General features: G+C 28.0%; 1 protein-coding gene across 3 annotated transcripts in view; it reads left to right on the forward strand.

The window, feature by feature from the left end:
* Positions 1-17,990, forward strand: part of LOC107436387 (paired mesoderm homeobox protein 2B-like) — a 123,921-nt gene that overhangs the window by 15,740 nt on the left and 90,191 nt on the right. The gene's annotated exons all lie outside the window — the stretch shown is intronic.

Consider the following 17,990-nt stretch of genomic DNA (forward strand, 5'->3'; position numbering starts at 1 on the left):
GGAAGTAACTACTTTACACCACGTGCTATAGAGGTGTTTCTTACACGTGCTATCGAGGATTGACAAAAAAATAGAAAGTCGCAACGTCAATAGTTTTTTTACAATAAATTTATGGTATAAAGTAATATGAGGTTCTAAAATTAAGTGAAAATAAAGGTATGATAGTGTTAATTTTATTTAAATAGAAACGTTTATTGCATAAGTAGCTAATATTTTTAGCATATATTTTACACTCATATCCACAAATTAAGGATAATTCGGAATCACGCGGCTATTATACTCTAAGTAAAGATTTATCTGATAGAATATTCATATAGATCTTCAAGAATAATATGCAAGAAACAGGAAGAAACCAGATGCCGTCAATAGTGCGCCACAATGACAAGCAAGTAAGACGGGGTATAAAAGGAATTAGCATGGCCGGCGATTAGTATGTCACGGCAATTAGGATGTCACCAGCGATTAGCATGGAGACGAGAACATACAATGTAGATATCGTCACAGTGGACTTGCGCGAAATTTTTTGACAAATTTAGCTGTAGATATTTTTTATAATTGCTCCAGGGAGCATAAAACGTAGTTTCATGAATGGTATCCTACATATACTATCTTTTTTGTTTTCTACCTTTTGTTTAAAAAATGGGCTTTATGAATGAGTCTCATTTTTTTCTTTTGTTTTTTTTTTTCCTTGAAAAAAACTTTTTTTGCCGGAGCTGGCATTATTCTTCATTTATGGACATGAATGTAACCCATAGAATTTAGAATTCGTTGCTGTTAACGTTATTGTTCCTTTAACCGCAGGATATTATTTTTACGAGTTCATTTTATTTGGAAGACTCTTTGAATAAATATATTTGAATCTTAAAATTTAAGTATTTAAGTTTCAATTTTGAAAAAAAATAATTCATCATCATCATAGTTGGCCACGCAGCCCAATGTGAGCCAATGCCTTCCTCTGAAGATTTCTCCAAGACGACTATATATATATATTCATGAATTCGTAAAATAAGCCTACCAAACCTGAAGTTTGAAAACACAAATGACAATGCTACTACAAGAATTAATCAGTTCCAAATTAAGGCATATTATATATAAACATAGCTATATTAATATATATATATATATATTAGAATATGTGCAATTGATAAGTAATATTTCTAAGCATTTAGAAAGTTTTCATACATCGCATTGATGGTTACTGATGAATTGAATACATGAAATGTGTTTACCAAGTTAGTACCTTAACTCTTAATAAACCATCAAGTGTTGATTTTTATTCAATCTATAAATTATCAAAGTGCTTTTTTATTCAGAATCATAATTTGTAATGTATTTTTTTTAAACAAAGAGAATAATAAGATAAATTATAATGCAAATCAAACGCCAAAAGTTTTTCCTAACAATAAATTAAAAATTTTAAGTTTTGAAAAAAATTGAAATCGAACTTAAAAAAAGGCTGCATGTTTGCAAATGAATGATTGAAGAAAAAATCAATGACTCAAAATCGGAAAATCACCGAAACAATAAATCAGTCCATTAATTCTTTACTGAATCAATGAATTACTGAAGGTCAAAGAGTAAAATTTAAAAAGAGAAATTGTATCAGGAAATCAAAAAATAGAGAATTAAAAATTTTAACCAATCAACTAATCAGAAAATGAATTAGTGGAAGGTATCGAAGGCCTGTTGGAGCTAAACTGTTCGACTCAGAAACTGTCTGATTTAACTGAGATATTCATTGCTCTATTGTATATAATCTTTCTCGAAAAGTCATAGTTGCACTACATTTTTCTAAATGATTTTTTTTTAACAAAAATCCATCCTACTAGTGGGATAAAACCGCGGATAAGTTAACTCTATGAGAAATTTAGAAATATTAGAATTTCAGTGAAAAAGTAGTAGACATTGCTATTTATACGATAATTTAAGAAAATTATAGTTGTTCTTTACATATGATATAGTCAAGGCTGTACTCAAGGGAAGAAATGGGAGAGAAAGGAAAAATTGCCCGGGGTCTGGGACGGTTGAAGCGTGAACAAAATTCTTTGCAAAATGTGTTTATTAATATTTTTTCAAAAGAAAATGGCAGAGAATTTCTTTATATCCATATAAATTCAACAATTTCATACTAAGTTTCCACGAAAATTCTTCAAATTATGAAATAAAGTTTTTTGTGCTTTGAGGTGGGGCCCACAATAAATTTCACCTTGGGGCCTGTAAAACTTTTTTTCAGCCTTGGATGTAGTTATTTTTTTCAGTACTAGTTCGGTGGGGCAAGCATAGACTCACATCAAATGGGGTGGTGGTACCAGAACGAGTAGTATTAAAACGCGTAGTACCAGATTTTACCCCACGAGTAGAGGTTATCGAAACAAAACAAAAAGGCGAAAAAAGGCGAAATCCTTTTTGTTTGTTAGAATATGAATGCTTAGTAAACTTATAATAAACTGAACTAACAATAATTTTAATAATTGTAATGACCAATTAATAAGAATAGCTAAAAAACAAGAGAACATTCGAGAGTTGACATAGCAAAACTAACTGCTGTTGATTAATTCACTGCTACACAGACGCAGTGAATAAATCAACAGCAACAAGTCTATTTAGTAGATCCTTTAGTAGATCAGAGTAGGTTCGATAGAAAACAAAACTAATTTCGCCAAAATCGAGGTATCAGGTCTTACCCTAGTATCAAGATTCACCCCACTCTTCCCTATTCAAGTAATTTTCAAACCATAGAATAAGAATAAATATAAATGATTGAATTAATGATTTAGAGAATCAATACACCAGACCATTTATTTATAAATTACGAGCTCTTTTATTTACTTCCTTTAATTGATTTCATGATTCATTCACTCTCAATCATTGATTAGCTGATTGATTAGCTGATTAGAGGTTTGTTTAACGATTGATACCCTAGTGCATTGTTTCGTCTACTTACTGATCGTTGATTCATAAATTTGTGGATCTTGTGACCTGCTGATTTACTTATTCACCTCTACTTTGATCCACTGATTCGTTCATTTATTATTTTATTTACTTGAATGATTGCTAGTAATCATGTAATTTAAATTATCTTTACTTGTAATCCTGATTGTTAGTAGTAATTTTTGTTGTTATTTCAAGTATTCATATCTTATGATAACTTGTAATTAGGATTACTTACATTGTGTGTTTTATTGTTACGAAGAGAATATCTGTTTTAAATTTCAATCGTAATCGACACAACACTGCCAAATAGGCAAAGACTGATTAACTTTTTATAAAACAATTGATTTTGATGATCAAATTTCATTCTTAATACAATGCAATATCTTTTTGAATTTGATGTAGAAAGTCTCTAGAAATTATACGTGATTTCAAGTTAATGCATACTCTAAAGTGTGTAGTCAAATCCAAGGAATGATAAAGCTTACCTAATGCTTTTACTCCATTCATAAATTATTTTCACCAATTTTGGTTTCAGAAGTCGATATTTTTTATTAACAATCAAAAAGGGATAGAATTTGTCCTGCACGACGCTGAAAACTCCTCTGTCTGTAATAAATTGCCCAATAATTTTTGTTTTTTTAGGTTTTTAGTTGTATAATAGAAATAATTTTGTCCTTAAACGAACTTGAATCTGTCAACTGTATTAAATAATTTTACTATATTCATTTTCTCTCCTCTTTGGTTTTGTTAAGTCTTGTTCAATTTCATATTAATATGTTATTTGTGCAGTGTGTATTTTTGATTAACAAGCAATTTTTTTAAAGAAATATTGAATACATTGATTGAATACTTCATATATTTTAATAGTTTTCAAACAAATAAAGATTTATCTCTAATGAATTAAAATGTGTCATAGGCAAATGTAAGAAATATGAGCAGACTATATTTTATATTATAAAATTAAACACAAACTTCTTTGAAAATACTTTTTTGCCGACGGTTTTTTGACCTTCAAGATCTGTGAAGAAGCCGCATTTGGAAAATAGAGTCAGATGGCGGCTTCAGTCGACAGTTTGAACCCCTTAATCTTAATTTCCCCTTTGCGTATTTTGCTATATCTTAAAAATATTTGCACGCATTTATCAATATCATTTATACGAAAATATTTTCATGCAAAAAATAATTTTCAGTTATTGCACTGATAAAATTTTTTTAAAAAGTTGCGGATATTTCAGTATCCATTATATTATCTATATATCCAATACAATTCAAAATAGGCAAACTATTTGTCTCTGTCACCCACTGTTTTTAGATATAGTTCTTCAAATTTTATTCGAGCCATTTATTTTTACATTGAATGCTCATAACATTAGTTAAGAAAACAGTCGCACCAATTATATACAAAATACGCACCACTTATTTACTAGTTCAAAATACAGCGCACATAAAATCTATGCGTACTGAAAATACATCCCTAATTTAAGGTATGCTTTAGTGTTGTACATATTTTAAGCGTTTAAAAAGTAGAAATTGGTAAACGGAAAAAAGAGTATCGGAAAAAAAAACACCGAAAAGAACCCGAAAAAAAGCAGTACAATGATTATATTAAAGTTAATGGAAGGAACTTTACGTACTTCATAATACGAGGGTGGCTTTCTAAGTAAGGGCAGTTTGATAATAAAAATCAAACGAAAGAAAATTTTCATGAAGCAAATTATTTTTTGATTCTACATACGTTTCTCTTTTTAACAAATTAGTTGCCTTATCATATCTTACAACCAGATTTAGAATACCCTCTTCATAGTAACTCTCTCATAGTAGATGTCAAAACCGTTTTTACATCTTCGCCATCGTTGTACTGGTTGCCGCAAAAATGATGTTTGAAACATTGGAAAAGATCACTTAGCCCATATGCAGCAGGCAGGTTTTTTGCCGACTAAAAACGCATTACTGACCGAACCTCAAGCGTGACGGGCGATTTGTTAAAGTTGAATATTTTAAAGACACAGAAATAACCGTACATGCGACCTACACAGTTGTAACTGAGACAGGACACGAAATGCCAGGACACGACGCAAGCACTCGTTGCGACGCACGCGTTACCTATTACACAACAAAACGGCCCTTACTTGAAAAACAACTCTCTTATTTAGCAGAATTTTTAGATTTTTAGCTCCATAACTCTAATTATAAGAGTAATTGTGTTGTGAAAATCTTTTATCAACAGGTATTTTTTTTTTACAGTTAAAATTACGATACATTTAAACATTTCATAATTTTTGTCAATATTTCACACTTGTCAGAAAATAACATCCTGAGAAACTGTTGTTAATCAATACATTTTATATAATAATAGTATTATTCTTAATACGCACTTCTGTCTATTCTTCTATTATATTATTGTATTAAGTATAATTAAGAATTATCCGAATAATCATTAAAGTTCGTTTCTGCAAGCTTCAAATTAACATTTGCATTTTAATCAGTTTTTAAAAAAGTATCTATTTATTTTCGAATGAATGCTTAAATTCATTGAATTTATGCTTAACAGCCTGAATCAAATTTGTCATTAATTTCATGTAATTGTTATATTAGTTTCCCGATGTTTTTTTCCAAAGTTCGTTTTCCTTGCTTTTTCTTCTCGAATTTTTTTCCCTCAGACCTTTTTTCTGTGGTGATAGTATTAAGTGTCACTTATTACAAAGAAGCATACAAAGAAAGACAAACTCTCAGTGTCTGTGGCGAAAATGTATAGTTTTTGTACTCGATGCAAGCAAATCCCATTAAAATGAATAAAAATTAAACAATATTCCCTTAAAATTAATTAAATTTAAAAAGTAGTTTATTAAAAATAATAAAATTTGAATAGTATTCTATGAAAATTACTTAAATTTAAACAGAATTTAAACTATGAAAATTAAACGATGTTCCATAGAAATTAACTTTTATCAATATCTTGAAAACCTAACGTGGTAGAGCAAAACGGTTTTCAGATTTTAAATCAATATAACAGACTACATAAGAAAAGGTAAACATCATGTCAGAGGTCTAAAATTGTTCTCGAGATAAGATGAAGTTCTCGAGAAAGGGTGAAATACGCAAAAGAACTGCTCTACCTTTTTTGCGCCAAATCAGAGATAGCACGTTTTTCCTCTAATTGTTTGAACGATCGTAAAAATACGATTATTCAGGGTGTTTATTTAAGTAAAATTTATTCTTTTATATCTGAAGGTTTGATGAAATACTTTTAAGATGCTTTATGTGAGGAAATAATTAATGAGAGTGATCAAATTTCTAAAAATTATTTTATTTTATAACCGTCGTTGAACAGTCGATCAAATTTCGGGTTTATGACTACTGATGTTCAATTCCGTAGCCTAGTAATTTTGAACCCAATACGGAAGACAAGGGAACAACTGGATCAAGTATTGGGAGAAATTTGCCTTCGTGGAGGACTTTTAGATGGAACTAAGCCGCATTTGCGTTACATGAAGAGAAAAACCACGAAAACCTCCCAAGGTTAGCCTGATGACAAGGGGGCTCTATCCCATGGTTCGTCTAACACTGAGGATAATTTACGTCAGTACTGTAGTCAGTGCGAGCCGGGTGCGGAAATCGAATCGACCAGCCATCGCAGGGATTCGAACCCGACTCACCTTATGGCAAGGCTAACGCTCTATCCCCTGAGCTACCACTGCTCTCTAAACATTATTAGAAATTTACTCTTCCAACATTCAGTTTAACAAAATTTATTTAGTTGAACATTATATTATGTCAAAGGACAATTAATATTTAGTTGCAGAACGGCAGCTAATATATGAATGATAAATTGTGCATTTCAAACTAATTGAAAATTACTTCATTGATCTGTTCTTTGCTGTAGAAACCATTCTTATATATTATTTAAAGCGCTATTAAAATGATAACTTAGCACCTGTTAATTCAAAACCCAATATGTAAAAACTGTCGTGCATTATCTCTTCGAATTTAAAGAGGAACAAACCAAACTAGTGTGTAAAAGAATACTTTATTTCAATTTAACTCCAAAATAGAACTTTTATCACTGTAAAAAAGCAGTTGCAATAAAAAAAATTAAATTTTTTAACGTATATATAATCACATTTCCTTTTATTTTTTCGGTGTTCTAGTTTTATTTATTCATTTATTTATTTTTGTGTGTTTGCTTATTGACAACACAGATTTTCATGCACATTAAAAATCAATTTAGCTTCATTGCAAAAGCATTTAATTAAAAACAAACACATATTGTGATCTACATTCGCCCTACTTCTTTCAAACAATTATTATTTAGATAACTTTTTCCACGATTACTACAGAACACTATATGAAATAGACAAAATAATAATTGCTTAATAAAATCAGCGTGAATACATTACTAAAAATGTGCTTGCTTTTTAAGCAAAATGTCTTTCAATGAAGATATTAAATTGATTCTAAAGCGTATGAAAAATGTGTTGCCAATAAACATACATACACAAAAAATGAAAAACTAAACGGAAAAAAAAATTGTAACAATGAAAATGTAAATAAAAAATATGACTACATGACTGTAAATATTTTAGTTTATCTCAACACCAAAGACTTTTTACTTCATATTATATCGTAAAAGTATTTTAACTTATTCTTATGTGTATCTTACCTTACTGTAATTATACATTTTTGTGTTAACAAAGATGGTGGTGGCTCCTTTACACTGTGTAAAAGAACATTCTAGGTGAAGCAAGAACTATTCTTGGTTCTTAGTGTAGTGGAACACCACTTTGTTGTAAAGTAGTTGCCGTCATTTTTAGAGATAAGATACACGAAATTTTTTACAGTGATCTTGTATAAAAACTGTAAAAATAATCTTGACTGTTGAGAACCTGTTGTTATTTAAAGTCTGTCGCAATTTACTATTATTTTTTAAAAAAATAACAATATATTATTAACTCTTACTTAACCTCTTTCTATTAATACTAATGCAAAATTCTTTAAAAACTGGACTCAGCGTGATGAACGCAAAACGTTCTTCAATTTTTAACTATTTCAGGTAACCGTGATTTTATTTTATCTCATAACCGTCGTTGAACAGCCGACCCAATTTTTGGGTTAACGACTGCTGATGTTCAACTCCGTAGCCTTGTAATTTTGAACCCAATCCCGAAGACAAGGGAACTTTTGAATCAAGCATTAGGAGATATTTGCCTTCGTGGCGAACTTTTTGATGGAACTAACCCGCAGTTGCATTACATGGAAAGGAAAACCACGATAACCTCCCAGAGTTAGCCTGTCGGCAAGGGGACTCTAACCCATGATCCGTCAACTACTGAGGATAATTTACGTCAGTACTGTGGTCGATGCAAGTCAGATGCGGAATTCGTACCGACCAGCCATCACTGGGATTCGAACCCGGTTTTTCTCAACGGAAGGCGAATACTCTATCCCCTGAGCCATCACGTCTCAGGTAACCGTGATTAATTGCACTTTATAAACTAATATACTATTAGATTGGCAACTAATTTTGAATTTTAACATCTCTCATGTTATTAAATGTTTCTTTGGTGCTTCGTTAAGTAGACTATTAGAAAGGAAATATCTTGCTTTACAGTTTTTTTCCCTTAAGAACTAATTTATATTAATTTTTTTTCGATAACTTAAAAAAGAAAATCAAGTTAAGAACATTTTTGATACTTTTTGTTTGAGCCCTAATATTTCTTTGGTAATAATACTTATGATTTATACATAAAATGAAAATGTTGATGTGTTTTTCCTTTTTTTTTGATAAATAGTTACATTCATTAATATGTAATTAAAGAAGATGCTCGACCGAGCATGAAAAAATTATGAGATTAGTAAAACCTCTTATTAACAAACATTTTATTTTTAATTAAGTGTTCCTATTTTACGTGCACGAAATGGTAAAATATTGTTTATTTCTTTTAGCATAATTTCAACGTGAAAATAAACCTTACGTATCGGTTTATCATTAGTTTTCCATTCATAATAATCCTTACTGAGTTTTATTACTTAGTTCTAATTAACTAATTGATTGACTTTACTGATTTGAATAATTTTAATTGATTCACAAAATCACCCATTAGATTCGTAAATATTTGGCCAGAGTATTCAATGGATTGATCATTACGAAAATGGATCTCAGTTAATCCAACTTTTTTATATCAAACCCACCAAAAATTTCTCACCTCTTTATTTATTTTTTACTGATTCGGCAAAATTTTTTGATAAAAATCTGAGATAGAAAGAGTTTCTAAATTGTTTACTCGTTTTTTTGTTTTCTTTTTTTTTTTCTTTCTTTTTTTTTTTTTTTTTTTGTTGACAAAACTAAATATTTGCAGTTTTTGAATGGTAGGTAATTGTTTTTAGATCATTGTTTTTCTGCAATTAATGTTAAAACAATTTTTCAGCGCCTCCCAAATCGCTTGAGGCGACCCTTTTTAAAAGGCGAAACAAAAGATCTATATTATCTGAAGAGAACAGAAAAAGATCCAATATCGTGTCGAGAGAAAATCATCGGCTAACGGGGATCCCGACACGGTTGATGTACCGAGAGAAAAGCGGTGTTGCTTCGTCATTTCTCCGCTAGACTAAAACCAAGAATAATGAATGTTTCTTATCAAAAAAACTTGATCAAAATATCATTTCTCAGAAACTATATTTTGAAAAATGCTTACCGAACAAAATGTTTTTATTTCATTCAAACGCTTTTTATTTAAAGCAATAATTCATTACTGTTATATCCATCTTTAGTCTATGTTTATGAAAACTTCAAAAATAAGGAAATTAATTTTTTATATTTATTCCAACGCTATGAAAATATGTAAATAATACTCTTTGATTTTAATGAATACTATCTAGGTGCTAAAACCTCAGAAATAATTTTTTTAAAATAAATTTTAGGTTATACATTCTTTTAAAAGTACAAAAAAAAATTTTTAAGCTAGATAGTAAATACAGTTGTGGGTGCTTTTAATTATCTCTTTTCGTATACTCTCGAGTCTATGATGAGTCTTAAGCATTCATGATATTCTTGTGTGAATGGACGTTTATCTCTTAAATGAACTATTATTTAATACTAGAAAAACGGAAACTTAGTATAGACCTATATTGCCCAAAAGCAGTCAAAATGACTGGATTGTAAAAGAATAAATAATGTATAAAGAAATTTGTTTAAAATTAATTTTTAATATTTTTTTATATTATTTACAGTTATATAGCAAGTTATTAGTAAATATTAACAATAAAAAAATTATAAGTTTTACAAAATTCTAAGAAATTGTGTCATCATAGTTTTTCTAATTGAAATTAAAACCAGTCAAAGGGTCTTCCTTAGGCAATCTAGTGTTAATAACACTAGGAAACTAAATTTCGTTTTTGTCTTCAGTTGCATGCGATTTTTTCCAGATATCTTGTTTAAAATCTGCAATCGCTTTCTCTCTACAAACTCAAGTATTGGAGTAATTTAATAATTTAGTCCAAACCAAGATTCACTAGACTGAACACTAAGTTCCCTACTTCTCCAGAACGCAGGACGTGAGTTTAGGAAAAAGTCGATAATATATTTCAGTTTATGACGCGATGAGTGAAAGTCACATGTTCTTGAGCGTGATGCACCCCAATGTGATATTAAAGTTTGGATCAAACAAAATTTTTACTTCGAACTGTGAGTTTTCATTGAAAAAATAGCTCGAAGACAGGGCTTAAAATGAAATTGCGTGACATCCAGGGGTACGTAAAATTTCCAAACGGGCATGCTGTTTCCTTATACATACCTGACCGGTCATGTAAATATTTAATCAGATATACCTTAAAATACCAATTAAACGTCTATCAAATATTCACAAATATTCCTAATAATAAATTTAAAAAAAAAGAGATGAAAAAAGATTCTATTAAATAAATATTATTGAAATTAATTATATAAATAAGAAAAGTTTCGCTACACTTATTTATTTTAATAAAAAAAAGAATACTTGTTTATTCGTGCTTGATACTTGAAATTAGCGTGTTGATGTAATATTGTTAATAGGATGACAGTTTCATAAATTTTCGAAAATACGCAATTGGGAATAATAAGACCTAAATATTGCTTAATTTAATAATGTAAATAAGGAAAGTTTCTCTACACATGTTTATTTTATTAAAAAAAGAGAATACTTGTTGGTTGTTCGTGTTTAATATTTGTATTGAAAATGTTGACTGCTAATTTGATGTGTGTTTCATATGTTTCTATTAATATGCATTCTGGAATATTAAGACACAAATATTATTAAATTTAATAACATAAATAAGAAAAAAAATTTCTAAGCATACTTATTTAACGAATTAAAAAGGAAATTTTTTTTTTTTACTTATTCCAGCTTAATACTAGAAATGAAAATGTTGATGCAATGCTGTTAATGGGATGACTGTTTCATATGCTTTCATTAACAAGCTATTGGGAATAATAAGATCTAAACATTATTAAATTTAATTAAATAAATAGGAAAAGTTTTTTCTACACATACTTATTTTATAAAAAGTATATTTGTTGGTTATTCATGCTTAACACATAAAATGAAAATGTTGATATAAAGTTGCTAAATGGATGGATGACTGGTCATATGTTTTCATCAATACGCAGTCGGGAATAATAACACCTGAATATTATTGAATTTAATAATATAAATAAGAAAAGTTTTTCTACGTATACTTATTTTATTAAAAAAGAATACTTGTTGGTTATTCGTGCTTAGTACTTGAAATGAAAATGTTTATATAATATTGTTAATGGAATGACTGGTTCAAATATTTTGATTTAGAAGCAATCGGTAAAAATAGGACTTAAATATTATTAAATAAAAAATCATAAATATTATTGAATAGAATTACAACAATAAAAAGGTTTTTTTCTAAACATACTTATGTTATTAATACTTATTTTATGACACACTTATTTAGTAATATTATATACTTACTTATATATATGCTATATATACTTACTTGTATATATGCTATATATACTTATATATATTATATACTTATATATATTATATACTTACTTGTAAGTACATTATTATATACTTACTTACTTTATTACATACTTATTTTATAAGAATTGTTGATTATTCGAGTTTAAAACTTGAAATGAAAATGTTGATATAATGTTATTAAGGGGATAACTGCCTGACATGTTTTAATTAACACGCAATCGGGAATAGTAAGACATAAATATTATTGAATTTAATTACAGAAATGAGAAAATTTTCTCTACACATACTTATTTTATTAAAAAAAGAAAAAAGAATACTTGCTGGTTAATCATGCTTAATACTTGAAATGAAAATGTTGATATAATGTTTTTAACGGAATGACTCTTTTACATGTCTTCATTAATACGCAATCGGAAATAATAAGACATAGATATTATTAAATTTAATTAAATAAATAAGAAAAGTTTTTTCTACGCATACTTATTTCATAAAAAATATACTTGTTTTGTTGGTTATTCATGCTTAACACATGAAATGAAAATGTTGATTTAAAGTTGTTAAATGGATGACTGGTCATATGTTTTAATTAATATGCAATCGGGAATAATAACACCCAGAATATTATTGAATTTAATAATTTAATTATATAAATAAGAAAATATCTCTCTTCTTACTTATTTTATTAAAAAAAGGGAATGGTTGGTTATTCGTATTTAATACTTAAAATGAAACTGGTGATGTATGTTAATGATGTGATTGTTTCATATTTTTTAATAAATACGCAATCACGAATAATATGACATGAATATTATTGAATTTAATTACTTAAATAAGAAAAGTTTCTCTATACATACTTATTTTATTAAAAGAAAGATTATTTGTTGTATAAAAATATTGACATATTGTTCTTAATGGGATGACTGTTTTATATTTTTTAATTAATAGCAATCTGGAATACTAAGATCTAAATGTTATAGAATTTCATTATTTTAATAAAGTAAAACTCTTCTACGCATACTTATTTTATTAAAGAAAATACTTTTCGGTTAATCGTGCTTACTATTTGAAATGTTGATATAATGTTGTTAACGGGATGACTGTTTCATATATTTTCAGTTATACGCAATCGGGAATAATAAGACATAAATATTATTTAATTTAGTCATAAATACTTGTTGGCTGTTCGTGTTTTCGAACTTAATACTTGAAATGAAAATATTGATATGACATTGTTAAGGAGATAACTGTTTTATGTATTTTCATTAATACGCAATCGAGAATAATAAGCATAAATATTGTTGAATTTAATTATATAAATGAGTATATTTTCTCTACACATACTTATTTTATTTTAAAAAAAAGAAGAAAGAATACTTTTTGGTTATTCGTGCTTAAAACTTGTAACGAAAATGTTGATATGATGTTGTTAATGGGATGACTCTTTTATATCTTTTCATTAATACGCAATCGGGAATAATAAGCATAAATATTGTTGAATTTAATTATATAAATGAGTATATTTTCTCTACACACACTTATTTTATTTAAAAAAAAAAAGAATACTTGTTGGTTATTCGTGCTTAATACTTCTAACGAAAATGTTGATATGATGTTGTTAATGAGATGACTCTTTCATATGTTTTCATTAATACGCAATCGGGAATAATAAGCATAAATATTGTTGAATTTAATTATATAAATGAGTATATTTTCTCTACACATACTTATTTTATTTAAGAAAAAGAATACTTGTTGGTTATTCGTGCTTAAAACTTCTAACGAAAATGTTGATATGATGTTGTTAATGGGATGACTCTTTCATATATTTTCATTAATACGTAATCGGGAATAATAAGCATAAATATTGTTGAGTTTAATTATATAAATGAGTATATTTTCTCTACACAAACTTATTTTATTTAAAAAAAAAAGAATACTTGTCGGTTATTCGTGCTTAAAACTTGTAACGAAAATGTTGATATGATGTTGTTAATGAGATGACTCTTTCATATGTTTTCATTAATACGCAATCGGGAACAGTGCCGGCGGTAGACGTTTTCGTGCTCCGGGTCATGCTGAAAACGGTGCCCTTCAACTTCAATTTCTTAAGGGGAAAAAATAATGATTTGTTTCGCCGGTATAGTCATAACGCTGTGGAAAATTGCTTTTTTTACATGCTATATTTTTTTTTTCTATATCAACCCAAAATTCTCATTAAGGAAACATAAGAACGAAATAAATAACAATCAATGCACCCAATTTTAAAAAAGAAACCCTTTAGTTTAGTTAATGAGAATTACACCTCTAGTTTTCTAAAATAAATATTTATTATAGGTAATATTTTTAATCAGCATAATCTTAAATAACAAACAAATATATAAGCATAAACATTAAAAAAAATTTTTGTGTGTTACAGCTGAGGCAAACAAACAATTTTAATAGCTTCTTCAAACTTGATTATTTTTCCGGTTTCATTTTCGATAAAAATTATTGTCGTATTTCGTGTTCAATATATCGTCATTTGTTAAAAATAATTTTAAATAATTAAAAATTGTTGTCATCGATAGCCGTCAAACAATTTATAAGTTTATAAACAAATTTCAGCATCTATATACTCATTCACTGATTTGACTCTTCACTACGATGTTCTTCAATGATTCGGCCATTGACAAATTCACAGCTATTTATTGTTGACTCATTATCATTGTCCCTATTGGTTTCCTTACATTCCTCATTCTTACTTTATTATATCTTAAATTGCTCTTTATAAAAATTCTCATTACGAAGCGAAAGTGTAGTAAAATTTTTATGACGAATACTATCTGAAAAATAACCTTTGAAAATAAAGCAAAAATGACCTCGTATAAAACGTGTTAACAAACGAATGGACGGTCGTAACAGTAATAGAAAAATATTGAATTATTACACCGAAGAAAAAAAATTTTTTCTCTCGGATAATTTTTTTAAGGAATATTGAATATTTTCACATCGCTGAATTCAAATCCTTAATGTTGGTTTCTCTCTCAATGCTACAGTTTTCTTTTCTTCAAATGACATTTTCAGCCCAATTTTATCAAAATGTACAAGTTTCAAAACATTATATGCAATAAAAGGTAGCATAAATGTTGTAACAAACTTCTAGGGGAGTTAGGGTACGCGATTTTCCGGATCGTCGACTCCCAGGCACCTCGATTTTGAAATTCACCTTTGCATTGGCGATGTTGGGTCTCACATTTTCTCGCGAAACACTTCGAACACTATTTCACGCATGTTACACTTGGAACATACGATTTAAGAAACACATGCGTGAACATGAGATGTGAATAAATTTAGCTGCTTTATAAACTTATAGGTATTTATCGGTCTCTTTATAATTGGACTTTCTGAATTGGACCGTTGTTAATGGCATGACTGTTTTATATGTTTTCATTAATACACAATCAGGAATAATAAGACCTAAATAATATTGAATTTAATTATCTAAATAAGAAAATTTCTCTACGCATACTTATTTTATTAAAAAAAAGGAATAGTTGATGATTGTTTTTCGTGTTTAATACTTGAAACGAAGGAGTTGATATGTTGTTAATGGGACGATAGTTTCTAATGCTTTCAGTAATATGCAATCGGGAATAAAACGACCACAATATTATTTAATCTAATTATATAAATAAGAAAAATCTCTCTATACATACTTATATAATTTAAAAAAGTACTCATTGGTTATTCGTGCTTAACACTTGGAATGGAAATGTTATTATAATGTTGTTAATGGGATGACTGTTTGATATGTTTTCATTAATACGCGATCGGGAATAATAAGACCTAAATAATATTGAATTTAATTATCTAAATAAGAAAATTTCTCTACGCATACTTATTTTATTGAAAAAAAAGGAATAGTTGATGATTGTTTTTCGTGTTTAATACTTGAAATGAAGGAGTTGATATGTTGTTAATGGGACGATAGTTCTTAATGCTTTCAGTAATATGCAATCGGGAATAAAACGACCACTATATTATTTAATCTAATTATATAAATAAGAAAAATTTCTCTATACATACTTATGTAATTTAAAAAAGTACTCATTGGTTATTCGTGCTTAACACTTGGAATGGAAATGTTATTATAATGTTGTTAATGGGATGACTGTTTGATATGTTTTCATTAATACGCGATCGAGAATAATAAGACCTAAATAATATTGAATTTAATTATCTAAATAAGAAAATTTCTCTACGCATACTTATTTTATTGAAAAAAAAGGAATAGTTGATGATTGTTTTTCGTGTTTAATACTTGAAATGAAGGAGTTGATATGTTGTTAATGGGACGATAGTTCTTAATGCTTTCAGTAATATGCAATCGGGAATAAAACGACCACTATATTATTTAATCTAATTATATAAATAAGAAAAATTTCTCTATACATACTTATGTAATTTAAAAAAGTACTCATTGGTTATTCGTGCTTAACACTTGGAATGGAAATGTTATTATAATGTTGTTAATGGGATGACTGTTTGATATGTTTTCATTAATACGCGATCGAGAATAATAAGACCTAAATAATATTGAATTTAATTATCTAAATAAGAAAATTTCTCTACGCATACTTATTTTATTGAAAAAAAAGGAATAGTTGATGATTGTTTTTCGTGTTTAATACTTGAAATGAAGGAGTTGATATGTTGTTAATGGGACGATAGTTCTTAATGCTTTCAGTAATATGCAATCGGGAATAAAACGACCACTATATTATTTAATCTAATTATATAAATAAGAAAAATTTCTCTATACATACTTATGTAATTTAAAAAAGTACTCATTGGTTATTCGTGCTTAACACTTGGAATGGAAATGTTATTATAATGTTGTTAATGGGATGACTGTTTGATATGTTTTCATTAATACGCGATCGAGAATAATAAGACCTAAATAATATTGAATTTAATTATCTAAATAAGAAAATTTCTCTACGCATACTTATTTTATTGAAAAAAAAGGAATAGTTGATGATTGTTTTTCGTGTTTAATACTTGAAATGAAGGAGTTGATATGTTGTTAATGGGACGATAGTTCTTAATGCTTTCAGTAATATGCAATCGGGAATAAAACGACCACTATATTATTTAATCTAATTATATAAATAAGAAAAATTTCTCTATACATACTTATGTAATTTAAAAAAGTACTCATTGGTTATTCGTGCTTAACACTTGGAATGGAAATGTTATTATAATGTTGTTAATGGGATGACTGTTTGATATGTTTTCATTAATACGCGATCGAGAATAATAAGACCTAAATAATATTGAATTTAATTATCTAAATAAGAAAATTTCTCTACGCATACTTATTTTATTGAAAAAAAAGGAATAGTTGATGATTGTTTTTCGTGTTTAATACTTGAAATGAAGGAGTTGATATGTTGTTAATGGGACGATAGTTCTTAATGCTTTCAGTAATATGCAATCGGGAATAAAACGACCACTATATTATTTAATCTAATTATATAAATAAGAAAAATTTCTCTATACATACTTATGTAATTTAAAAAAGTACTCATTGGTTATTCGTGCTTAACACTTGGAATGGAAATGTTATTATAATGTTGTTAATGGGATGACTGTTTGATATGTTTTCATTAATACGCGATCGAGAATAATAAGACCTAAATAATATTGAATTTAATTATCTAAATAAGAAAATTTCTCTACGCATACTTATTTTATTAAAAAAAAAAGGAATAGTTGATGGATGTTTTTCGTGTTTATTACTTGAAATGAAGGAGTTGTTATGTTGTTAATGGGGTGAAGTTTCTAATGCTTTCAATAATATGCAATTGGAAATAAAACGACCACAATATTATTTTATTTAATTTCATAACTAAGAAAAATTTCTCTACACGTACTTATTTTATTTAAAAAAGTACTCATTGGTTATTCGCGCTTAACATTTGGAATGGAAATGTTATTAATGGGATGACTGTTTCATATGTTTTTATTAATACGCAATCGGGAATAATAAGACCTAAATATTATTGATTTTAATTATATAAATAA

Source organism: Parasteatoda tepidariorum, chromosome 11, assembly GCF_982258835.1.
Source record: "Parasteatoda tepidariorum strain Cologne lab strain chromosome 11, Ptep-v5.0, whole genome shotgun sequence".
NCBI classification, from domain to species: domain Eukaryota; kingdom Metazoa; phylum Arthropoda; class Arachnida; order Araneae; family Theridiidae; genus Parasteatoda; species Parasteatoda tepidariorum.